Raw genomic sequence first — 26,895 nt, forward strand, 5'->3', positions numbered from 1 at the left:
TCCCCTGCATCGGCAGGCGGACTCTCAACCACTGTGCCACCAGGGAAGCCCTCTCAAATCTCTTTTAATGTGTAAATTCTTTGTCCTTCTTCCTCACCCGACCTTGCTATTTATTTTGAAGAAACTGAACCATTGGTCTTCCTAGAGTTTCCTACATTATGGATTTTGACGATTGCATTCCTGTGGTATTACAGAACATATTACTCTGCTTTCTGTATTTCCTGTAAATCGGTGGTTAGATGCAGAGGCTTACTCAGATTCCAATTCAGTGTTTTGATAAGAACACATTATAGGTGGTGCTGCATGCTTTCCATTGCATCTCATTAGGAGACATACACAATGTCTGGTTTTATCTCTTTTTTTGCTATATTGTTAAATACAGTGTTATCTTCCATATGAGAGTTCAGAAATCTGAATCAAAGTTTGATGCCATCTTTGATAAGTGAAATATGGTATATAGGACTAAATATATAACATGTAATTATATATTTAATATACATAATATAAAAATATATAAGATTAAATTGGGCTACATATAATAAAAAAGACAAAATAAAAGTGGTCTATTCAAGAATAGAAGTTTATTTTCCTTGTTTATGAAATAAGTTCAAAGATAGGCAGTTCTAGACTGGCATCACAACTACATAATCATCAAGGAGCCACTATTTTTGTGCATGGCTTCCATGCTGAAGATTGCCTCGTGGTCCAAAATGGCCACAGAAGCTCCAGACATCACATGTGCTTCTCAGGCTGGTAGCAGGGATGGAGGCGAGGAGGTAGAAGAAGAGCCTACCTCCCAGCTAAGTCAGTCTACTTTAAGAAGCTGTCCCAGAATCCCAACCAGGGAATTCTGTATATTTCTAAATAGTCACCCATAACTTCAAGGGAAGCAAGAAAAGTTGTTCACACAGCGGAAAGCTGTCATAATATTGATAAAGTGTTCAAAAGATTTCAAGCAGCCACAAATGATAAATGTCCATTACGTATAGTATGGAATTGTATCCTAGTGCAACCCACTATTATGTGAACATAATTACCAAATTCTAGAAAAAAAATATTGATCCAAATAGGTAAAAAAAAGGCATGCATAAAAATGCAGAGAAATTCTTAGCTAACATATTGCCAGCATATGATAGGTTTTTGTTGTTGTAGGACGAATTTGATTGATTGTATCCAAGAAAGCCAGGCTGAAGTGGGAACTGAAGTCAAATTTGTCCAAGAAAAGGAAGGATACTTCCAATTTGAAGGGTGGAGTGAAAGATGGTTTCCAGAAATCGGTACAGGAGGGTAGGTGTGGGGGGAATGGGTGCTTAAGCCAGGTGTGGGGATGTAGGTGTTATATAGATGTACCCACTGATGCAATGGAACACAGAACTAATAGCTTCTCTAGGAACTATGTTCAACAGATTCTCACATCTCTAAAGAGGATGTGCCTTTACAAGGATGTGCCTTTTATAGAAATAAAAGCAAAAATAAGCAAATGGGACCTGATCAAACTTATAAGCTTTTGCACAGCAGAGGAAACCATAAACAAAACGAAAAGAAAACCTACTGACTGGGAGAAAATATTTGCAAATGATGCGGCTGACAAGGGCTTAACTTCCAAAACATACAAAACAAACAACCCAATCAAAAAATGGTCAGAAAACCTAAATAGACATTTCTCTAAAGAAGACATACAGATGGCCAATAGTCATGTGAAAAGATGCTCAACATCGCTAATTATTAGAGAAATGCAAATGAAAACTACAGTGAGGTATCACCTCACACTGGTCAGAATGGGCATCATCAAAAACATCTACAAACAATAGATGCTGGAGAGGGTGTGGAGAAAAGGGAACCCTTCTACACTCTTGGTGAGAATGTAAATTGGTGCAGCCACTATGGAAAACGGTATGGAAGTTCCTTAAAAAACTAAAAATAGAGTTACCATACTGTCTAGCAATCGCATGCCTGAATATATATCTGAAGAAAACTCTAATTCAAAAAGACACATGCCCCTGCAGTGTTCATGGTAGCACCATTTACAATAGCCAAGACATGGAAGCAACCTAAATGTCCATCAACAGATGACAGATGAATGGATAAAAAAGATGTGGTACATATATGCAATGGAATACTACTCAGCTATAAAAAAATGAAATAATGCCATTTGCAGCAACATGGATGGACCTAGAGATTATCATACTAAGTGAAGTAAGTCAGACAGACAGAGAAATACAAATGTCATATAATATCACTTATATGTGGAATCTAAAATATGATACAGAGGGAATTCCCTGGCGGTCCAGTAGTTAGGACTCGGTTTCACTGCCGGGGCCCAGGTCTGATCCTTGGCCAGGGATCCTCAAGTTGAGCAGTGTAGCCAGAATTCAAAATTCAAAAATAAAATAAAATATGATACAAATGAATTTATTTACAAAACAAAAACAGACTCAGAGACATAGAAAACAAACTTGTGGTTACCAAAAGGAAAGGTGGGGGAGGGATAAATTAGGAGTTTGGGATTAGCAGATACAAACTACTGTATATAAAATAGATAACACAGTCCTACTCTACAGCACAGGGAACTATATTCAATATCTGATAATAAACTATAATAAAAAAATAATAATAATAAAGGATGTGCCTTTGTTCCACTGAAACTGGAACGTTCATGCACTTATATCTCCCAAGTAAGTGGTCTATTCAGCTGTTTTGTTTTGTTAGGAACTTTGGAAAGGGAAAGAATAATAGGTAAGGTGTATTGGGTGCTTACTGTGTACTCACTGTTTTGGGTAGTTTACGTCTAAACCTCACAGCCCATGAAATTGGTTCTACTATCAGCCCATTTTACAGATGGAATAAGTGAGGCACAAAGAGGTTAAGTAACTTGCCTAAAGTCACAGTGCTGGTAAGAGGTAGGCTGGAATTTGAACCCTGGCACCATGCTGTCTTGTAATAGATCAGTTGTAATACGTATTCGCCTTAAGTATTTTTTGTGAATTGCTAGAGGAAGCAAGAGGAGGTAGATGGGGTGTTGGCACTAATTTTGTTTCATCATAAGTAGTGACACGGACAAGAGATCATCTGGGTTTCACAGTTGAGTGCAGACATGGCTCTGCGTCCTGGATGCTCCATCATCCGTGCTGGGAGGAGGGCGCTCACTCTGGCAGCTCTCAGCCCAGGAAGTTAATAGGAGATCTTAGACCCCAGAACTTGTGTCATCCTTCTGAACCCGCCTCCCTCCCTTCTACTGCTTCTTCATTTCCTCCACCTCTGCGGGTGGTCTTGACAGGGGACGCCGTGGCCCTTCCCTGAGGCTGACCACATACATACCCCAAACACCTTGCATTGGAGCACAGCACTTCTTAGATTTTGCAGGCCTTAGATTTTGAGTTCGATGTTATGATTTGTATTTGGCCTACAATTGGCCATGAAATTCACTGACCAATAATTTTAATTGAGCTATTTAGCAGGAGACAACCTTGGTGGAAAAAACAGACTGGAGCAGAGGAAATGTTTTCTTGCTTGCCCATCACGTTGTCCAGTTAGGGTCAATCCCTCAAGCCCTCCCTCCCTCCCCACCTCCCTTCCCAGCTCCCACGACGTCCCTGTTCCTGTGCTCCTCTGATCTGAACCAGTAACACGGCCCAGGCTCCTGGGCAGCGTGTGAAGGGCAGAGGGGAGTGGAAGGAGGGAGGAGGAGACGGGTCCTGGCAGGGCCCCCAGGCGGCCTCTGTCACCCTGTGGGCTCCAGATTGGATCACTGGCTTGGGGAGGAAGGACTGCTTATGATTCGAGGGGAGCAGCCCTCACTGGCTCTTCTGCCCAGGCCTTGGCTCAGTTTTCTGGAAAATCTGCATCTCTCTCCTCTGCCAACATGTGTGCCCTCCTGTGAGAGCTGGGACCATCTTACACACCTGAATACCTGTATTTACTCCCATGCTAGTCCACAGAGGCTTGCACATAGCAGGCCCTCAGTAAATAATGAATAAAATGCATTAGTTATTATCGTAGCCCTTGAACTCAGTAAAGCTGAAGTCACATACTGACTGGATATAAACACACTGACTGATAGAAAACCCCCAGCATTGCTCAGGATACCCCACAGCAGTGATGCTCAGACATCCGTGGATGTAACCGTTACCTGTGAGCTTGTAAAAAAAATATACAGATTCTCAGGCTCCAGCTGAGAGAGAGCCTGGTGCAGGGGCAGGCAGAGTGGCACTTGGGGGTCTGAATTTGTAACATGTGACTCTAAAGCAGGTAGACTGTGGAACTCACCTTGAAATACAACCTAAGAAGCATTTCTCCATCTTTCTGACAACTGTGGCCTGCTGGTGCATACACCCTTTGCGACTGAGTCCCCACTTCCTTAAGAATGGAAGCTGAGTCCTCGTGCAGTTAAAAGTCCAGAAGAGCTTAGGGTTTGCTCAGAATAATCTGTAAGGAGGAAAAAAACCATTGCTCTATGATTGAATAATAAGCTGGAACTAGTCCCAAATCAGTGGAACTTTGGTTTTCCATTCAGAATCTTCATTGAATGCCCTTAAGTGAGTTTTAAGGTACCATTTCCATGTAAGAAGCATATAAAGACTTGTTTTTTTAAGAGTAGGCTTGGAAGAGAAACATTTTTATCCTGTACTACGCATGTTATCTGAACTAATAGGTTTTCTCCAATCTTCCTCTGCTACTTCCAGCTATTGAATAACCATTTGATTTAATATGGCGTCTAACGAGGCCCCCGTTCGTCAGTGGTTCTTTATCCGCCGGCGCCTGAATTTGTCTGCAGAGTGTTTTTTAAAAATTGGCCTACACGGTGCTTTTGATGTAAATTTTATAGGGCCATCTTCTTCAGATTTTTCTTTGTCAAACAGAACACTGTCTTTTTTATTATTCTTACTTGCTTTCATATGATGATTAAAGTTTCACAGGAAATGTGTGATTGAGTTCGTATTTCCTAACAATTGGGTTGGCCAAAAAGTTCGTTCGGGTGTTTCTGTAACATCCCGCCAAAAACCCGAACGAACTTTTTGGCCAACCCCATATACCTTATGATTAGGCTCAGACAGGTGGCTCCTGCCGTAGCTGATAGAACACCAGAAATCCGTCGATAGCCTCCTTACGGTGTGCATTTTAGCTCTGACTCCCTGTACCATGTCAGATCCCAAGCCTTGTACCTTTTTCTTTAATTTATTTTTCTTATTAATTTAAAAATATTTTGTCCTGTTTTTAATTTGTGCTTCTCTGTTATGTGGAAGATATCTTTGTGAGCCACCTATCTGGTATCCTTTCTGAAATAAACTAGAATATGTGTAAATAAATATCGTTAATATGCATGAATAGAGAAAACTAAGATATTCATCTCTATTCATCCGACTTTTGGTTCATTTTGATTCACGGCATTATTTTTGCATGGACATCGCTATAGGCCTGTGATCCCTCCAGAGCACTCTAATCTCTCCCAGAAAAATTAACTTGAGCCCCCTTGATATCCAGTCTCCAAATCACAAGTGTCCCCTACATACAGACGCCTCCTTCCACCCAGGCAGGATGTGTCTTTCTTCTCCCAGCACCCCTACCACCAGGGAGCACCCCCATCTCCTCCCCAGTGATGCTGTCTGGGACCCACTACCTCCTCACAGCAAGCCGGGTATCTTCCAACGTGGCTGCCACGGCCAGTAATCATGCCAGCTCATCACTGTAGAAGTTCTTGCCGCCCCAGATCTGCTCCAGCCCAGCAAAGGGAAATGTTAGCTCACCATGGAGCAGGGAGAGCCTCTCTCTCTCTCTCCACAGTGTTCTCTGTGTAAGGGTGGTGTGTGTGTGTGTGCGTGTGTGTAAGGACACTTCTGGTGGTAGGGGCTGCAGACAGGTGGCAGTGAATGCCTGCTTCTGTCACCGTGGTGAGTTCACAGTCTAATAAGGAAGATTTATATAAGGTTTTTCTGTATAATGAAAGAATCAGGCTAATAATACTGTCCCACAAGTATCATGGCAGTTATGGCAAAATACAGGACCCGTAAGATTTCAGAATAGTTTGTCTTCTGAAGACAGTTACTCAGCAGCAATTTTTTCTTGGGGTTTTTCTTCTAAACATTTCATCATCATTGATAGAAGCAAGTAATCTTCATAATGGCCATTTTTTTTTTTACATGTATCTCAGGTTTTATGGCTTTGGTGTCAGTTAAACCTTTTAGACTTTCTAGAGTGGCCCTAGGTGATTTCTGACCACTGTTGTCCATGAAAATTGAGTGTGTTGAGTGTGAGGTCTAGAGTCAGGCAGACATAGGTTTGCAGACCAGCTGTGTATCTACTAGCAGTATGAACCTGGTGACTTACTGACCTCTCCAGGGTTTCCTCACCCGTAAGTTGAGGGTGACAGTAGCCCCACCTCATAGGTCTGGTGCGAGGGGTAAGTGAGGTCAGGCCCGTGGGCACAGAGCAGTCCGGCCACGTGCCCAGTGAACAGCCACCGAAGCCTCATGCCCACCCTGAGAGGCCCCATGGGTGCTTCCCCGCAGAGCCCCTGACCTCCTCCCTCACACATCGTCTTGGAATCTCCTCAGGAGGCTTTATCTCACACATTAAAGAGAAAGCAATGTCAAGTGCTTAAATAGAAGTGCTTAAATATAGGTAGACTTTGTTTCGTTTTCAGGGGTTTCATGTTCTACATTGATCTTTAGCGGACACGTCAGTACTGTGAGTTTCTTGCTCCCAATTACTGTGACATTTTAAAGAGGCTTTTGGATCTCACAGACCTCCTCCCCTCCAGCCTGTTCTCCACATTCTCGGCAATGTGGTTCTGGGCCTCCCCCAACCCCTTCCCGCTCTCTCTACCCTGGGCAGGTTTTCTTGTCTGTTTGCTTTTGTTTTTAATAGCCGCTGTGATGTCCTGCCTGCTTTTTTTAAAAAAGTGAGACTACGAATATTTAAGAGATGGTGATTGGAAACTTGTCTGGGTTATTTTTATCAAATCTCCATTTGTACCTTGGCTGTGTTCCTATCAAGTGTGTCAAATGGACAGACAGCAGCCACGTGACCCCACGCCAGGGAGCCGTGGGGGGCAACATACCAGCTTGGAAGCTTTCCTCATTAGGCACTGCTGGCACCTGAAATAGTCGGCTTGAGAGCTAATTAGATGCAGTTCCTTGCAGAAATCTCAGAGGCATTTTCTTGATCGCACACGAGTCTATTCATTATTTCTAACGAGGAAGGTTTAAATAACATCAGTTAATGGCCAATTGCTGGTGGTAAGCAGCAGGCAGAATGAGGTATCCCGGGGTGAGCGTCACCCTCCTCCCCGAGCGGGAGAAAAGATCTCTGAAGACAGAGCTACTGACTCTGGGAGCCTGCAGCCCACTGGGGAAGATTAAATACCTGTAGATGCAGGACGGAATAACTTAGTGCCTGTCTGTGTCCCTGTGATTGTCAGTACAGTGGGTGAGCAGGAAATCCCCAAGAGCTGGAGAAGATGCGGGTGTTTGGGTCCAGCACAAATCACAAGTTGCTTTTCCTAGTGATTTTATAGCACAGACGGTGTTTCATGGGTCTCCTGTGAAAAAGTATTCAACCCCTATGGTGTGTCTAGGCTGGGACCCCACTGGCGAAGTTCCTTCTTCTCCAGGGGCCTTCGGTGCCTGGTATTTGGCCATGAACAAGGTATTGTGTTAGAGTGAAGCACTGCTCTCTTTCAGGTCCTCTTTTGGAACACACACACCTCTGGGGGGAGGGATCCCGCTGAGCCTTCAGCACTCCAGGGTGGACTCTTAGAAGCTTCCTGGGCAGGAGGGACTGAAGCAGCCTTGTGGGTAATGGGAGCATGAAAGGGGGGAGAGGACCTCCAGCATCCAGGCCAGTTATGGAGTGCCACCCGCCATGGTCTGGAGCCCGTCCCTCTGCAGCCCCATCTCCCTCTACCTTACTATTCCCACCATCCCCATCCAAGCTCTGCTTTCCTACTCTCCAGCCATGTAGGGTTAATCGTGTTTCTTAGGGCTGCTCCCACTGCTGCCTAGAGCATGGCCCCCGCACTGTCCCCCTCCTCCAGCGCCTGGATAATCAGAATCAGGGCCAGTAACTTGGATACCTGACAGGGCAAACAACCTCAGATTAGCGAAGGCATGAAGGGGAGAGGCAGAGGGTGGGCTGGAAGGCCTTGTGGTGGAGGAAGAGAGAGAAAATAGTATTTTTAAAAATTGAGATATTATTTACCATAAAATTCTCCATTTTATAGTGTACATTTCAGTGGTTTTTAGTATAATCTCAAAGTTATACAACCATCACCACTATCCAATTTCAGAACATTTCCATCACCCCAAAAAGAAGCTCTTTACCCACCATAGTCTCTTACCATTTCTCCCCAACCCCCAGCCTCTGGCAGCCACTAATCTACGTTCTGTTTCGATGACTTGGCCTATTTTGGACATTTCATATAAGTGGAATCATATAACATGTGGCCTCTTGTATCTTGTATCTGGCTTCTTTTACTAGGTCCACCCACATCTCTACAAATGACCCACTTTCATTCCTTTTTATGGCTGAGTAATATTCCATTGTATATATGTACCATATCCATTCATCTGTTGATGGACACTTAGGTTGCTTCCATGTCCTGGCTATTGTAAATAGTGCTGCAGTGAACAATGGGGTGCATGTGTCTTTTTGAATTCTGGTTTTCTCAGGGTATATGCCCAGTAGTGGGATTGATGGGTCATATGGTAGTTCTATTTTTAGTTTTTTAAGGAACCTCCATACTGTTCTCCATAGTGGCTGTATCAATTTACATTCCCACCAACAGTGCAAGAGGGTTCCCTTTTCTTCACCCTCTCCAGCATTTGTTGTTTGTAGATTTTCTGATGATGCCCATTCTAACTGGTGTGAGGTGATACCTCATTGTAGTTTTGATTTGCATTTCTCTAATAATTAGTGATGTTGAGCAGCTTTTCATGTGCTTCTTGGCCATCTGTATGTCTTCTTTGGAGAAATGTCTATTTAGGTCTTCTGCCCATTTTTTAATTGGGTTGTTTTATGCTTAACTTTTTGAGGAACTGCCAAACTATTTTCCAAAGTGGCTGTACCATTTTACAATCTACCACCAAGGTAGGAGAGTTCCAATTTCTTCACATCCTTGCCAATATTTGTGATTGTCCATCTTATTAATTATAGCCATACTATTGGGTACGAAGTGGTATCTCAGTGTGGTTACACAGTAGTTTAAAATAATTATTTAAAGTATTAGCATGTTCTATAGTGCAGAGATCTAGGCAAAGCCCTAGTCTTCCTCCTTAAATTTTCCTTGTTACGGTTCTAAAAATGATAGTCTTTGAGCCAGTTAGGAATAGGCACCCCCCCAATCCCTCCAGCACAGCCATACAAATGCCTGGCTTGATGAGTAGGTGACATCTCTGTGTAAAGAAAAGGTCATCTTCCCCTTCCTCATGCTGGACACAGCTCCTCACCCAGACTGGGGGCTTGGCCAGTGGGATGTGGGCTGGATTTCAGCCCTTCACCCCTCTTCTGCGGGTGCCTTTATCCAGAGCATGGCCTACACAAGTGTACTTAGCCTACACTTGGCTACTTTGAAGCCAAATTGACCTGGGCTCCAGTCTCAGCTGAACCCCAGCGCTGTGACTTTGGGCAAGTGATTTAATGTCCCTGGTCCTGTTTCCTCATCAGTGAATCATAATGTTAATAATAGAACCCTCTTACAGTATTGTGATGTTTAAATGAAATGAACTTTATAAAGCAACTCGCCCAGAGCCTGACAAATCAAAGTGCTTTTACAACAGTAGTTAATTTTATGTCTTGTCCTGAGGGATTCAGCACAGTATTATTTCCTCTGGAAGACTAGAAAACACCATAGCCCAAGGGTCAAGTCGGCCTTATATCATACCACCCACAGGCTAAAAATGGTTTTTACATTTTTAAGGGGCTGTGGAACAAAGAAGAATATGCAGTAAAGAAAATATGTCCTCTATGTCCTAAAATATTTCCCCCAATAATTGCTATCTGGCTCCTTACAGTAGAAGTTTCCAGCCCCTGGTCTGGAACCTTTTTCCGACAGCCCCCCTCCCCTCAGGCTGCCCACCCCTACTCCAGGGCTAGATGTTCCCACTCATGGCCCCAGTCACCTTGGCCCCGACTCCATCATAGCCTCTCACACAGAATCCCCCTCGAGACCACCAGCGCCTTCTTCACCCCTGCATCTCTTGGCACATAGTAGGAAGTTAACAGACATTAGTTCAGGGAAAGAAGGGGGAGGGAAGGGGGGACACTGAAGAACAATTTTGTCAACTTCACAATTTTGCCTAAGTCCTGACGTGAGGAGACTGGCCCTTTAGTTTAGCTGTTCTCCTCTGCGTTGCATTTTAGCTGAGCAGCACCTTTGGCCCCCAGCATGAGGGACACCATCCAGTAGTTTAGTTGGAAAGACATTCTGAATCCCCCTTTGGCTAATGTGCATGGTGTGGACTTCCTAGGAACACATTTCTCTCTGATACACAGCTCCCCTCTGGAAAGGAAGCTTGGCCTGTGGGGAACGGGTCCCTGTCCAATAGCCCTGTGGCCGCTCCCAGAGAGAAGGGACCGTGGCTTTCTTTCAACTAGGCAGCATGAATTCAGGATTTGCACCCTCTTGGACAAGGCTGGACTGAAAGAAGTTGTGAGAGTGTGTTTGAGGGTCTAAACGAGAGAAGCAGGCATGACTCTGCCTGCTTGAGTCTATGACTTAGGGGCATTTTAAAAGAATTTCTTAAGCCTCTACTTATTTGTCTAATATTCATGCTTATGTTGAATTCCTTGTGCAGAAACAGATGACTTGCTTTTACCCTAGAGCTTTCACTGCAGTTTTATGGAATCAGCCGCGCAAACTATGTTGACATGATATACCTTCATTGTTTGGTTTCTTATATTCTAAACATGATTTTTAAAATTTATTTTAAGCTCTGTGTGTATGAGAGAGAGAGAGAGAGAGAGAGAGAGCGCGAGATTGATTTGTGCCCTGACCACTTGTCGCCTGAAGAAAGGCCAGAGGGTCTGAGATGAAAAGACGTAAGATGCGAGCAAGGCAGCACATGTTCAAGGGAGCAGATGTTCAAGGTGCTTTCAGGTATCTGAGTCGTGCAGTTTATAACTTTTGGTAAAAATGAGTATAGAATTTTTCAACGGACAAGGAAGAATTCTTGAAAAGGAAGGTGCCGGACCCAAATGAAGGATTTGCAACTCATGATCTGTTAACTTTCTACCTAGAAAGAAAAGTAAAGAAAAAGAAAAGAAAAAAGAAAAGAAATCATTACACTTCCTAAGGTTTCCAACATACATGTTGTTTGCAAACATATTGACCAGTAGAAGGAGTAAAAGATTTTCAAGTCACAATTCTAAACAATTTATGTCAAAGCTTACCAAGCACAATATTACTCCTCTGAAACTTCAAAGGAAATGTTTATAAATTCCTGAAAAATAAAATTGCGTTTTTATCCTTGGAGGCAAGTGATCCTCTGGATGAGATCACTCCCCGTGACGGACTCGAGAACATAGTTTGGCCTTGAGAACAACTCACAGAAGTAGGTCAAAAGTTGTTTATTGACCACATAAGTTTCCAGGTGCAAAGTATATACTTAATGCACTTACACTGAAGTTGGCGGGAGGGGACATGAGGGCTGAAGGACTCTAGCTGTGTTTCTGAGCAAATTAGTGTGTGTGTGTGTGTGTGTGTGTGTGTTGTAAGTAAACCTTACTCCTGGTAAAGGAGGAAGTCTTTACTATAACTGAGCAGATTAAAAACACTACAGTGAGTTACATTTGACAGGCTGCTGGTGCAGATGTATGTTTGTAACAAACGGGCTTCCTCATCCAAGCTACCTTTGACTTCCAACTATAAATATTTTATAAACTACCCGGAAAAGAGAGCACCCTGTTATGTGAAGGACTTATAAAGTTGAAGCACTTGAAGAAAGAAAGCAGGCATACTTTATGAGAACCTTTTCGGGGACATATTTCAACCTCCAGGTTCAAATGAATCTAAGAAAGTGAATATTTTTAGCTTGGCTATATTGTTACCTATGATGAAACCATGATTATATTCAGATGAGAGGAAGAATAGATATTAGGCAGGCAACAAGCAGAATCTGCCAGAGGGCTGGCAGTCATTTCAAAGTATCTTATGTGGTTGACAGCAGTTAGGTTTGAAAAAGCTATATGGTCTATTTTTATCTCCCAGTTCTTGGGCAGGCTAACTCTTAGGTAGATCCTCTCTTTTGGTAGTTAGATGGATCCCTGCCGGTCCAGGCCTGCACCCAACTTAGAAGCTATAGTAGGAGAAAGATCTTGACTTTCAATAGACCTACAAAATCCTGAGTTGGAGTCTCACTGGACACCCTTGGGTCAGGTGCCTGTTTCTTAACCGGTCACTATATTCGGTGGATGGATGTGCTGGTTGGCCATGCCTGATTAAAACACCTTCCCGTGAAGCAAGAGTTGAGGGTAGGCCTCCGGAATCCCATGAACAGCAGGGGAGGGAGTGATGCTCCAGAAAAAAATGGAGGTATTGTTGCTACAGGAAAGAAGAACAACTACAATTGTTAATTTTAATAAACTACTGTGAACTGAGTCAGGTTTGCAGGCAGTCTACCATGAGGTTGTGGATATGACTGTAGGCAAAGAAAGGTAAATCATAAGCTGATGCTTTAACAGTCAAGAGGGTAATGGGAATGCATTTTATTTGTTTGTTGATGGATTTATTTAATATTTTGCTCACCTTCAAATAATTTGAGGCTATTTATAGAAAATGTAACACAGAAAATGATAAAATATAAATGAAAACATATCAGGGACATGGAAAATATAAATTAAAATAGAAACTATATAAGAGAGACCATAAATTCCAAAAAATTGCTGTAGTTGAACAGCCTTTACTCTGAATTTCCTGGTAGCTAAAGGAAGAACGAGGCTGTAAGTGGTTGCAGAGTTCTCATTTTCCATGAAGCAGAAATATACTAGTTTTTCAGATAGTGAGTGGGATAGAGAGCATGAGTTTGGGGTTGAATACTAGCTTTGCAGTTGACCTTGGACAAATAATTTAATCCCACTAATTCTCGTTTTTTTCATCTTTTATGTGGGAGTACTTGTGCTCATGGTTTTGGGTTGTTTCACAAATTGAAGATAACTGCATATAAGATACCAACGAATAAGAGCCCTGAGATAAGAAAGAAATGAGAAAGTTAGGAAACAGTGTGGTCAATTACATCCTAATCACAAACACAAAACTGAATTACGTGATGCTGTATCTTTTTTGTTCGTTTGTTTTCGTTTTTGTTTTTGCGGTACGCAGGCCTCTCACTGCTGTGGCCTCTTCCGCTGCGGAGCACAGGCTCCAGACGCGCAGGCTCAGCGACCATGGCTCACGGGCCCAGCCGCTCCGTGGCATGTGGGATCTTCCCGGACCAGGGCACGAACCCGTGTCCCCTGCATCGGCAGGCGGACTCTCAACCACTGCACCACCAGGGAAGCCCAGTGATGCTGTATCTTATAGTGTCCCTTGATGACCGCCAGGGACATGATGACAAAATATCACTCAGTCAAAGCACCTCTTAATGGAGCTAAGAAATTATGCTCCAAAAAACAGCCTTGTGATGGCCTAACTTGGTCCAAGACAAAAAATCCGGAGGGTACAGAGAAATGATTGAGTCTGTTCTTCAAACAATCTTCCTTACGTATCATGTCCATCAGCGAGCCTTTTGAAAGAGTTGAACAGAGAGCCACTCAATGATATAGTCCCTGATGGGGGCCTGGAGTGGAGGTGTTGGCGGATGTTAAGCCCCTGTGAGTCAGTGATGTAGATTGGACATCAGGCCTCACTGAGACTCTGGTCCAGGATGAGGGTCATCCTGTGGGCAAGGACTAAATTTAACCCCACTGCTCCAGGAAAATCCCAGTCAGAGAATCAGCAATGGACTCTTAAAACTTCTGCCTCTTCCTCTCTATTCATTCTTCAGTTTTCTTAATTTTACCACATTTATCTGTCTTAACATAAACTCTCCTAAGAACAGTTTTCTTATTGCTTATTCCGGTCAACTTGACAATTACAGGGAAAATCAGAAATTTTATACCTGATGGGGACTTTCTAGCTGTTAAGACAGTTGTTGCTCTGTAAATTGTCTTCCTTTTTTCTCTTTCTATTAGATGGTAGAGTCTTGAGGGATGGCAAACATTCGTGTCAATTAAAAAATATTTTGGAAGCTAATGATTTCTTTCATTTAGCAGTGTTTGATAGCCTGAATGTAATAACAGTTCCCTACAGGAAGTGGGATGCTTCATCTATCTTGTTGGGGATTTCTGAAAAAGCTGTTTACCCAGCACCAAGTAACAAGTGAAAACAAATAAAAACCAGCCTACCGATACTATGGAAACAGACTCTCCGTGGTCAGATCCATGCTGATGGATTGGGTCGATACTGCATGCCACACTTGTTCAAAATTAATTCATGAAATTAATTTTATGAAAATTAATTTTCATAAAATTGTGAACCAAAAAGTACAGCTTTTATGAAAAAGTTGTAAAAAGCCTCCAATATGTACGCAGTATGAAATTTCTTCATCTGAGAGCAATTTTTATTACCATCTCTAGCTAAAAATACCTTATGAATTCTAGATTCTTGTGTGGAGTTAATCTTCCAGCTCAAGTTCACCTTGTTGCTAATTCTCCATCTCATTTCAGCGCGTGGGGGTTGATGTCATTTTATGTAGAAGGGGAATGTATTTCATCTGTCTGCTTCTCCAGCTGTCAGCAAACCTGTGCCTGGGAGGAAACTGCAGGGGTGTATATGGGCCACAACCAGCAAGTAGAGCCTTGTTGTTGTTTAGAAACGTTCTCCGTGTCTGCCACTCTTACTCGCTTTTCTGCAGCTGAGGAATGGGGTTTCATGAATGGGTGTTTGAAGAATCAAGAGCAGTGGGGCCTTTGAGTCCTCTGTACAGCAGGCCCTATTGCCTCTTACCCCACATTCATTTCCCCTCAGTCTCCTCTTCTTTAGCAGAAATCTGATTTTGCTCAAGTTTTACTCTGTGGGGAAGGTAATCCCATCCCCAGCTCAAAGGTGAATCATGAGTAATTTAAGCCTATAGCGGTTGTCTCATTTCGTTTGCTAATGGTTAGTTGAGATGTGGGCTGGTGGCTTAGGTCTGACCAAGGAAACATGAGGGGAAATTTTCTCAGGACCTTCGAAGTAAGATTTTCAGATCTTAAAGGAAGCACTCAAGAAAGATAGTCTCTTCTTCCTCTGGAGTTTGACATTCTTCATGAGATGGCTAGAATTGCAGCAGCCATGATGCAATTTGAGGAAGGCTGGTCTGAGGACAATACTGACATACGAGGATAGCAGAGCAAAATGGAACAAAAGTATGGAATGAATCCTGAAATCTCCATACCTAAGGACTTCTGTTTTGAAAGAGAATATATTTTTGTTTTGTTTATTTATCTCTAAGAGAATACAGAGATATTCAGGTTTGGTTCCCGACCACTGCCATAAAGTGAGTATAGCAATAAAGTGAGTCACATTCATTTTTTTGGTTTCCCAGTGAGTATAAAAGTTATGTTTACTATACTGCAGTCTGTTAAGTGTACAGTAGCGTTATGTCTAAAAAAACAAATTACATACCTTAATTAGAAATACTTCATTGCTAAAAACTGCTAACCATCTTCTGAGTGTTCAGCAAGTTGTAGTAGTCACATCAAAGATCACTGAGCACCATTAACAAATATAATAATAATGAAAAAGTTTGAAATTTTGCAAGAATTACCAAAGTGTGACACAGAGACACAAAGTGAGCAAATGCTGTTGGAAAAATGGCGCCCATAGACTTGCTGGGTACACGGTTGCCGTAAACCTTCAATTTGTAAAAAAAAAAAACAAAAACCACAATATCTGTGAAGCATAATAAAGCAAATCACAGTAAAACGAGGTATGCCTATGTATTTTTCTTATTGTTTGAATTGGGTTGGATTTTCTGTTACCTGCCAACAAAAGCATCCTTACTGATATATGGAGATAAGACATAAAGCAATCACGGAAATCCTTAGCCATGTTCAATGAATTGTTCTTAGAGGCTGCCGCTCCTCAGTTTTCCTGCCTTGTCTTTCTAAGCCCAGTGGGCATGAGGGGGCAATGCTAGCAGTTGATGAATTTTGCATGGTGCATTTTCCTTGCCTATCACACATGCAGCGCACACACACTCCTGAATGTGAGAGATGCCAAGAAGCCAACTCTCTGTAGCCAAGTGAAGCTTCGAGGGCAAGAAAGGTCCTTATCGGTTCATACCAACAAGAGTCAGGTGTTTTGGCAAAGGGAGAATGACTGAATTAAAGCAACAAAATTTCTAGAGATACCCAGCTTAAATGTCATGCTCTCTGTGAAACCTCCCCTGAGTCCCCAAGGCCAAGTTCATCACTCCTTCTCCCTGTTCTTGTACCATATCCCTGGCAGGGCACTTGCCACAGGTGATCAGAGGAGGTGGTGCCAGTGGTTGGTTCACTTGCTAGATCGTGAGTTCACACAGGGCAGGGAACTAGTTGTAACCTTTGTCGTATTCACTCACTGAACAATGATTTATTCTGTATCTACTATGTGCCAGGCATTGAGCTGTATTGAAGATACAATAGTAAGGAAAAGCAGATGTGTCCCTATAGTCATGGAATTTAGACTCTAATCCAAGACAGATAATCAGATCATCACAATAACCGATTAATTTCTTGCCATTAACCAAATGAATGGCACTCAGTACTTATCTGTTGAATTCAGTCACAGTATTTTCAATATTCCATAGAGTCTCTTATCCTCCCGGAGGCTAGCCTAAGTTCATATTGTGGGGGAAAGGCTCCCAGGGACAAGCAAGATTCAGCCCCAGTATACAAGCTCTTTTCAAGCCTCTGCTTACATTTGCTTGCTGATGTCTCATTGGCCAAAGCAAGTAACAAGGCCAGGCCCAAGGTCCGTGTGGGAGGACGTTATACTCTTCATGGCTATATAGGCAGGTGGAATTGGTTGGGGGCAGTTACTGCCCCAATCTGCCACACTATTTTAAAGTGTGGTTTATGTTTTGAAAAGCTTAAACTCAGACAAGGAATTCAAACGATGGTCATCTGAATCCAAGAATAAGATTCTTGCTCCAAATTCACACTCAGACTAAAATTTGATTCAGACATTTTAAATGGAAAAAAATGATATGGTTCACAATGAGCGATGAATCTAAGGCTTTGGTTTTAAGCATTTTACATGGTGCCTTGATGAGAAAGAGGAGTATTGGCAACCCAGCGTGGCTGGTCACAGAGCATTTGTACCATTTACAATGAGGGCAGTCTTCCCTTGTGAAGCCTGTCGTGAGAATATTTGACTCTTCTCCCTACCAATAACCAAAGGAGACCATTCTAAACTGACTGGTTGGCCCATCCCAGCAATACCTGCTATAAATTAGGACATGTACAATCAGTAACCACCACTTCTCCTCTATTGCATTATAACAAATGAATTTTTAGATTAGTTTCAGAGTATAAATTCTTAACTAAAAATAAAAATAGGACAGTTATAAATAAATAAAGCTTAACTTTAAGCAGACTTTCTAATCTTAAAGGTCTATATAAAGTGTCTATGCATGTTTTATTTGAAGAAGTGTGTGATTAAGAGAAAATGTGTTATAGATCTGAATGGCAAGTTAAATGAAGTATGTGGGTCTGGTAGAAAGATTATCAACCCAAAGGCATCTACAAAATTACATATTCTAGTTCAGAAGTTAATGTATAAATCACTTGAATTGATTAATAATCGTAATGGAACAACTCCAGATCTAAAACTAATTTGAGGACCTGAGTTCTTCTCTGTTCTTACTGGGAAATCTGCAACTCTGATTCCCAGAGTTTTGTTTAATAAAGACTTTTGGATCACTGAATACATAGCACAGAAGAAAGTGCCAGAGATGGCTAGAATTGGTCCAGATTTACTACAACAACAATATTGCTTATAGTGCCTTTGAGTGCAGCATATAAGGCATATACACATGCATGTACACACACAGAGGAAGATGAGGGTTAAATGGATTGCCAAACCCATATTGGGTTACTCCATTTCGTTTTGATTATAAAAACCGTAGAGAAGGTTTAAGGGACTCTTAGAAGAGTGGTCAGAGGTTTCAAACACAAGTGCAGTAGGGCTACCATATGTATTTGGAAGCACGGCCGAGTCCTGTGTAAACACTTTGAAATATTCCTTCAGGATGTTTTATCCTCTAAAACTTGCGCATCCTCCCCATGGCATGTGGACTTCATTTCTCTTTTCTGTCAAACATGTGAGTATTTCCTGACTTTCAGTCCAGGGGACTTTCTTCACTTCACCATACTTTTTCTTATGTAATATAGCAAATAAGGGTGTTTCAGGGAATTCCCTGGCGGTCCCGTGGTTAGGACTCCATGCTTCCAGTGCTGGGGTCCCGGGTTTGATATCTGGTGGGGGAACTAGGATCCCATAAGCCGCACAGCGCGGCCAAAAAAAAAAAAAAGGAAAGTTGCAGAATATGAGTGTGAAGAAAAAAATTGATGAACTTCCCTTACAGTCTTAGGGAACAACCAAAGCAGCATCTTCTAAATAATAAATATGACAGCATTGGTTCTAAAACAACGTTTAATAGTATTTTCATCCCAACAGTTTGTCTATTTAATAGACAGATATTTATTAATTATCGACTATGCACATTCCAGGTAGACCCAGTCTATCAGAGGAATAAAACAGATGGATTTGTAAAGAAGTTATAGCTATATTTGTCTTTCTGTAGATAACATTAGACATGGAACTGTTTCAAGTAGGAGCAGGGGGAAAGGAGAAAGCATAAGGTTCAGACTTGGCAAGGCTTCTGGAAGAAGATGGGTTATGAATAATTAGGAGATACAAGGATGTCATTCGAGAGTTGCAGGTAGGAAGAGCTTTCCATTCAGGAGGTGGCAATGAGGGAAAAGATAGTTCTTTAACGGGTCCTATGTGTTTCCTCCTCTAGAATGGAGGAAATGAGCCTAGGGGTCTGGAGAGTCGATGGTGATTAGAAAACAGAGATGCATCTGTTAGAAGACCTAGAATGCCTTGACGGGCAAAAGCCAGTGAGAATCACTGCTGATTTCTGGACAGCACTGCTGGAAGGCTGAGCCCTGTACAGACTTCGGTGTTTGGGGATGGTCTTAAAAAAACCAGAAACCTCGAAGTGACTGAAGCTGTAGAAGGGAGGAGAAAGCATAAGAGGAGCACAAAGGAAGATTTTTTTACATGACAAGCCCAAACAAGGGTGGGACATGTACGGAAATGCCAGAGGTTCCAAGAGAACCGTGAATGCCCATGGAGCTGGAATCCGTGTCTGCAGCACAAATTACTGGAACTGTTTTTTCTGTTTATTTTATGAATACATTTGACAAGGAAAAATGTAAAAATCTTGTGTCAATTTTTAAGGCATTTCCAGGTGATATCTTGATAATATAGATTGAAATGAATCATTTGATACCCTCAGAAGAGAGCATCACTTACCGGGTTTGAACCCAGCCCTCCCCTCTTACCGATGAAGATGCTGAGGTTCTGAGGTGTGATGGGACTAGCTCCCGACACCGCAGTGTCCTCGGAAACTTTAAAGTAGGGATTCGCTGAATGGATTTGAGCTGCTCCAAGTCCTGTGGACCGTGGACACCAGAACTGTCCCTGAGTTCAAGCCTCACAAAGCCCTGGCCGTGACCCTTCCCAGCATTGGCGTGAGGAACCGTGGAACGGAGATGCTGTGAAACCACAAAGTGAATTTTATTCCTCCAAGAAAATCATTCATCTTTAGCATAATATTGGTACTAAGGGTCGAACGCTCTGACAGTGTTTAGTATAAATTTCAGTCAACCTACACATTCAGTTACCCAGCACACCTGTTCTCTAATCATTCTAGGCGAGTAGGCACTTACCATAGTGTAAGCGTATTGGTCAGGTTGATCATGACTTTGAACTATGGGTGGGAGGCCAGTGGCACTCCAGGGAGACCCAAGGAGGACATGAGAGTGCCTTTCACCCAGACTCTTCTCCAGTATCATGCAGGCAACCCTCTCCCCACCTTAATCTCCCATCAGGCTCTATGGAACCACCCAGCAGCTTAACATGGAAGGCTAGGAGTCCTCTACAAGAGTAGTTCTTGGAACGGACCTGGAAGTAGTAGGTTCTCAGGGGAGCTCTTAAAGCCAGACCCCTGACCCTCATCACCCTAGACTTTCTGTTTCAGTTGGTCTAAGAGTGGAGCCCAGAAATCTGGAGTTTTAAAAGTTCCGTAGGTAATATATATAGCCATTTGGGAACCACAGCTTGTCACGTACTGTATTAAATATCATTTTGCGAAGACTTAAAAGCAGGATTGATGTTCATTCTTCCAATAAGACCAGTCCACAGAGAGACCTATAATCATGGACTATGAAAGTCTCGGTGCAGACCAAGTTCGCTTTTTACCTAAAAAGTCTTCTTTCCCCGGCCCATTTCAAACCTGGGAGAAGCTGTTGAATTGTGGACATCATCTGGTGGTATTTACTGTTGTGCTTAGGATTTTGGACAGACTTCTGTTTATTGGGCACGCTCCACACAAGCCTGTCAGGCCCTGGGGATTTGTGGCATTTGCAGAACTTACAAGACAGGCAACATAAAAATATATAATTCATAGAGTGAAATATTTTGGAGCTCCCTTTGCTTTTACAAATTGGCCATAAAATAGAAACCACAGACATAACATTCGTATAACCATGGTTGTCAAGAATGAAGAATCATTTGGGCTGGGGGGGTGAGGGGTTTTGTTGTGTACGTCTTTATAGGACACTCAAAGAAAGAGTAAGTATTCAAAATTTATGTGCAAATGATAATAGGAACATTAAAGTTGAGATGCCTGACAATTGGCAAATATCTGTTGAAGAAAATAGGGATTTGAGGTTGATCTTAAGAGGTCTTTAGGCGTCTTTTCACAGTTGTTAAGTTTACCATTTGCTTGTCTTGATAGACATTTCAAGTGCATTTAGGATTTTATATATATTTTACTATGACTTATTGCTTCCTGTTTTTTCCTTTCCTAGTGAAGTGGGTCACAATATCCAAGGCAGCTGTGACTGCCTATGATAGATTAGGGGAAGGAATAAAGGGAAAACTATATCCTTCTACTCTTCTCCCATTAGCTGCTCTGACACTCTGGGCTTACATTAGCTTATAAAATCTGTCCAGAGGAAGGAGAAGGAGAGGCCAGTCGACTCCTGTCAGTTCCAGCTGAGGATCTGGGGATATCAGTAATGGATGAGTCATGCCCGATGATACACGTTGTGATAGTTGACTGTTGAACAGTAGCATTTAATGAGGTTGGACACGTTCAAGACATGACAAAAAGAAAGAGCATCTCTGTTGCAGAAGCCAAACTAGAGGTCATTTTCACCCTTTGATGTGGTAGTATATTAAATAGAGTGTCGTTTTGGGGTCAGGAGAGCTACAAGCTGGGCTTTAGTTGTTACATGCCACTTTTTGGCTTTGTCACCTTGAACATGCCAAATGATCTCTCTGGCCTCGTTTTACTCACCTAAATATAGTGCTACTATCTACCTCACAGAATACTCGAGAGGATGAAAAGACAAGGTCATAAAGACAAGGTAAAGCTCTAGCCAAGTCAAACGCAGATTGGGCTGGGGCTGGGGGTGATAGGGGTGGGCGTGCAGGGCGGGGAGGGAGTTGGAATGGATGGATTAGTCCACATTGCCTCTAGACCTCAAACCCTGTCGTTCTGTGAATCTATGATGATCTATGGGACAGAGGAGGGCACACAGGAGAGTCACTTAGGTGTATGAATGATGCTTAAATCATTTGATAATTTAAACTCCTAGAGAAAGGCACAATAGAGTGAAGACAATTATGCTCTTTGATTCACTGTCTCTAACAAGGATTGAAAGCATTTACATGGCACAGAGCCTGGGACAGGGTCTTTTGTCATCAACAGAAGATGACAGTGATTGGTAAAGCAGACTTCAGGAGCAAATTTATAGATCTGCCAAAAGCAGGGATGAATCAACTTGTTGCCATTGTTCATTTTAACACCTTATCCCAAACCACCAAATCAACACATTGATTTGGCCTGACTAAATTTGCCAATTTGCAGTGGATTCCATAGGTTTAGAAAAGGACCTAAGAGCCCCACCCTAAATTTGAGAGAGGTTTATGTTTGTGATGGTGTATGCTGTGTCTTTAAAGGTCACAAGACTGATTCCAGAAGCTTTATCTGAAAACACAGTTCCTAGTTCTATCTTTATACTCTGTAGCTGTACATTGACATTTAAATAAATGGTAAAATTGGAGTCACGTTGGGGGTTTTTCAAACCTTTTTGTAGATGTAGCTGTTTTTCTCAAATATCACTGTATTATAGCAGCAGGAATGATGCAGGGATTTGTGTTTTTATATGTGTTCTTTTTAAATATCAGATATTTATAATCATTATTTGGGAGCTTCCCACAAAACGAACGAAAGAATTGGAGTGAACATATTTTTAAAAACTAACTAACCCATAACCCAAAGGCAAATAACGTCCTTAGCTATTAGCAAAAGCGAGTAGGTAGATATTAAGCCTACTACTGTGTTGATTACCCAAGAAATTCAGGAGAAATTAAGTGTTTCCAGCTAAGGTTTCTAAGTGCCTCTGTTCTTCATCTAAATCTTCTAAGATATACTCTGCACTCTTAAAATAAAGTGCTTAATATGTGGTAACTCACATCTTCTAGGTCATCAATTTAGTCATAACAAATTCTCCCTTGCTGTTCTATGCTGGGCTAGAAGACAGGGGAAAATGCACTCACCCAATTCTTGAACAGTTTAATTCCTGAAAGAAATTAAAATTTGTGTTTATTTTGGCAGCTTTGTCACAACCATAGTCTATCCCCCAGCCCGGTTATTATGGAAAATTCAACTTACAAACACTGTTAATATCATTCTATTAAACATGAAGCCCAGTTCAACCTCGTTGGGTCATAACCTCATAAAGTAAGAACTAAATAATTTATCTGAATATCTGAACTTCTGCAGTCATTGCCCGAGAACAGACTTTTGGGGTACTCACTGATTGAACCATAAGTAAAACGACCTATTATAATGATGGTCTTTTACCCTGATGACTTGTATTAGCATTTGGTCAGAAAGATCAGAGCTGCATTGGAAGATTCTCCTGGTCTCACAGTTTACTGCAATCACTGCGTTAGTGTTAAACAGTACATTAAACCTATCAGAGCTGCCAAGAACCAATCGATGTCTGTTGAGACCATGTGTATCCAAGGCATTTTCTAGGCACTGTGAGGACACATAATAGAACATACTGACTGGCCCTAAGGAAACAAAGTACTGCTCATTTAAAAAAATATATATATGAAGAATTATATCAGAATGGTACATGACTGGTTGCTAAGTGAGTGATATAAGTATTATATTTTACTCCAATGACAATTAGCTTTGAAACTCCAAATTTACGACATGCTGCTCTGCATATAAAACATTTTAGGAAATTAAACCTAGAATTACAAAGGCAAAAATTCAAGTTGCATACCATAGGCAAGTTCGGGGTGTGTTTATGTTTATATTGTACTATATTCTTTAGCTTTTGGGCCTCTCTGTGGCCTTCGGTTATGGATATGTGCTGAATGAAGGAATCTTCTGATTATCATTTGTTAATTATTGCTCAATGCTGAGCATTCAAAATGGAAATAATATCTTTATTGGGGATATAAATATTCAATCAGATACTTGTTATAATTCCTTCTTAGTCTATCAAAATCGTCATAACTGGGCAATTAAAAGAGAAGAAGAAATAAAAGGCGTCCATATTGGAAAGGAAGAAGTAAAACTATCTCTGTTTGCAGATGACATGATCACGTATATTGAAAATCGTAAAGAATCCACACCAGAAAACTATCAAAGCTAACGAATGAGTTCAGCAAGATTGGAGGATACAAGATCAATATACAAACATCAACTGTATTTCTATCAGCTAACAGTCAATCCAAAAATTAAATTAAGAAAACAATTCCATTTATGATAGCATCAAAACATAAATAAAAGGATTGTAAGGTTTCTACACTGAAAATTGTGACACATCAATGAAACAAATGACAGGAAAATCCAGTAAGTGGAAAGACATCCATATTCATGGATTGAAAGACTTAATATTATTAAAATGGCGGTCGTCCCCATATTGATCTACAGATTCAACACAATCCCTGTCAAAACCTCAGCTGCCTTTTTTGCAGAAATTGATAAGCTGATCCTAAAATTCATACCGAAATGCAAGGGACCCAGAATAGCCAAAACAGTCTTGAAGAAGAAGAACACAGTTGCAGGGATTCACCCTTCCCGATTTCAAAACTTATAGCAAAGAAATAGTAATCAAAATTCTGTGGTACTCAGTGTTCATTGCAGCTCTCTTTACAATAGCCAGGACATGGAAGCAACCTAAGTGTCCATTGACAGATGAATGGATAAAGAAGATGTGGCACATATATACAATGGAATATTACTCAGCCATAAAAAGAAACGAAATTGAGATATTTGTAGTGAGGTGGATGGACCTAGAGTCTATCATACAGAGTGAAGTAAGTCAGAAAGAGAAAAACAAATACCATATGCTAACACATATATATGGAATCTAAGAGAAAAAAAAATGGTTATGAAGAAACTAGGAGCAAGACGGGAATAAAGACGCAGATGTAGAGAATGGACTTGAGGACACAGGGAGGGGGAAGGGGAAGCTGGGACGAAGTGAGAGAGTGGCATGGACATATACACACTACCAAATGTAAAATAGATAGCTGGTGGGAAGCAACCATATAGCACAGGGAGATCAGCTCGGTGCTTTGTGACCACCTAGAGCGGTGGGATAGGGAGGTTGGGAGGGAGACACAAGACGGAGGGGATATGGGGATATATATATACATAGAGCTGATTCACTTTGTTATAAAGCAGAAACTAACACACCGTTGTAAAGCAATAATACTCCAATAAAGATGTTTAAAAAAAAAGATTCTGTGGTACTGGCATAAGGATAAAAACATATGGATCAATGGAATAGAATTGAGAGTCCAGAAATAAACCCATAAATTTATACTTAGCGGATTTTCAGTGAGGTACCAAACAGTTAAATGGAAAATAAAACAGTATTTTCAATAAATGTTGCTGAGGCAAATGGATATTCACATGCAAAACAATGAAGTTAGGTCACTAGCTCACACCATACACAAAATTAACTCAAAATGAGTCAAAGACCTACATGTTAGCACTAAGACTATAAAACTTTTAGGAGAAAACACAGGTGTATATCTTTGTGACTTTGGATTAGGCAGTGGTTCCTTAGATATGATACCGAAAGCGTGGGGAGCCAAAAAAAAATTAGATAAATTGGACTCCATTAAGATTAAAAGCTTGTGTTTTGACACTATCAAGAAAGTGAAAAGGCACTCCATAGAATGGGAGAATATATTTGCAGATCATATATTTGCAAATCCAGAAAAAATATAAAACTTAAAACTCAACAATAAAAAGACAAATAACCCAATTTTAAAATGGGCAAAGGATTTGAATAGACATTTCTCCAAAGAAATTGTACAAATGGCCAATAAATACATGAAATAAATAAGCTCAACATCATTAGTCATCAGGGAAATGCAAATCCAAACCACAATGAGATACCGCTTCACACCCATTAGGATGGTTACAATAATAAGAAGAAAAACAGGCAACAACAAGTGTGGGCAAGGATGTGGGAAACTGAAACTCTCATACGTTGCTGGTGGGAATATAAAATGGTGCAGCTGTATTCAAAATAGTTTGGCAGTTCTTCTAAAGATTAAACGTAGTTACCATATGATCCAGCATTTCCACTCCTAGGATTTACTCAAGGTGAATCAAAAACATGTGTCTCCACAAAGTCTTATAGACAAACGTTCAAAGCAGCATTATTCATAGTAGGCAAAAGGTGGAAACAATCCAAATGTCCATCAACTGATGAGTGTATAAACAAAATACAGTATATCTGTACAATGTAATATTATTCAGCCATATAAAGAGATGAAGTGCATACTTCATGCTACAACACTGGTAAACCTTAAAAACATTATGCTCAGTGAAAGAAGCCAGACACAAAAGGCCACATAGCCTATGATTCCTTTTATATGAGATGTTCAGAATGCTATAGGCAAAGCCACAGAGCCAGAAAGTAGATAAATGGTTTCAATGGATCAAGGTAGTGAGGTAAATGGAAGTGACTGCCATGGGTATGGAGTTTCTTTTCAAATGCTCTGGAATTAGGTAGTGGTGATGGTTCACAATTTTGTGAATATACTGAAACTCACTGAGTGTATACTTTAAAAGGGTGAACTTTATTGTATGGAAATTATGTCTCAATTTTTTTTTTTTTTTTTTTTTTTTTTGGCGGTACGCGGGCCTCTCACTGCTGTGGCCTCTCCCGTTGTGGAGCACAGGCTCCGGACGCACAGGCTCAGCGGCCATGGCTCACGGGCCCAGCCACTCCGCGGCATGTGGGATCTTCCTGGACCAGGGCATGAACCCGTGTCCCCTGCATCTACAGGCGGACTCTCAACCACTGCACCACCAGGGAAGCCCTGTCTCAATTTTTTAAATTACTATATTTCTCTTGAGCAGTCTGCAGATTAAGTTCTGATAAAGCATAATATAACTTGCAAAAGAACACTATCATTAAAGCACATATTTACATATTTTGTTCCTGAGAAAAAAACAAAAGTAGTTTCACAATCGGTGTTATAGATGGCATGAAATTTTACCAGTTTTAAATATCAGGGCAGATGGATAAGGAGTCCAACGTTTCTCTCAAGTTCTA

The 26,895-nt window shown here is 41.3% G+C and overlaps 1 protein-coding gene across 2 annotated transcripts in view; it reads left to right on the top strand.

The window, feature by feature from the left end:
• UST (uronyl 2-sulfotransferase) overlaps nucleotides 1–26,895 on the top strand; it is a 301,044-nt gene that overhangs the window by 136,004 nt on the left and 138,145 nt on the right. The window lies entirely within an intron of this gene.

This window comes from Globicephala melas, chromosome 14, assembly GCF_963455315.2.
Source record: "Globicephala melas chromosome 14, mGloMel1.2, whole genome shotgun sequence".
Taxonomy (NCBI): domain Eukaryota; kingdom Metazoa; phylum Chordata; class Mammalia; order Artiodactyla; family Delphinidae; genus Globicephala; species Globicephala melas.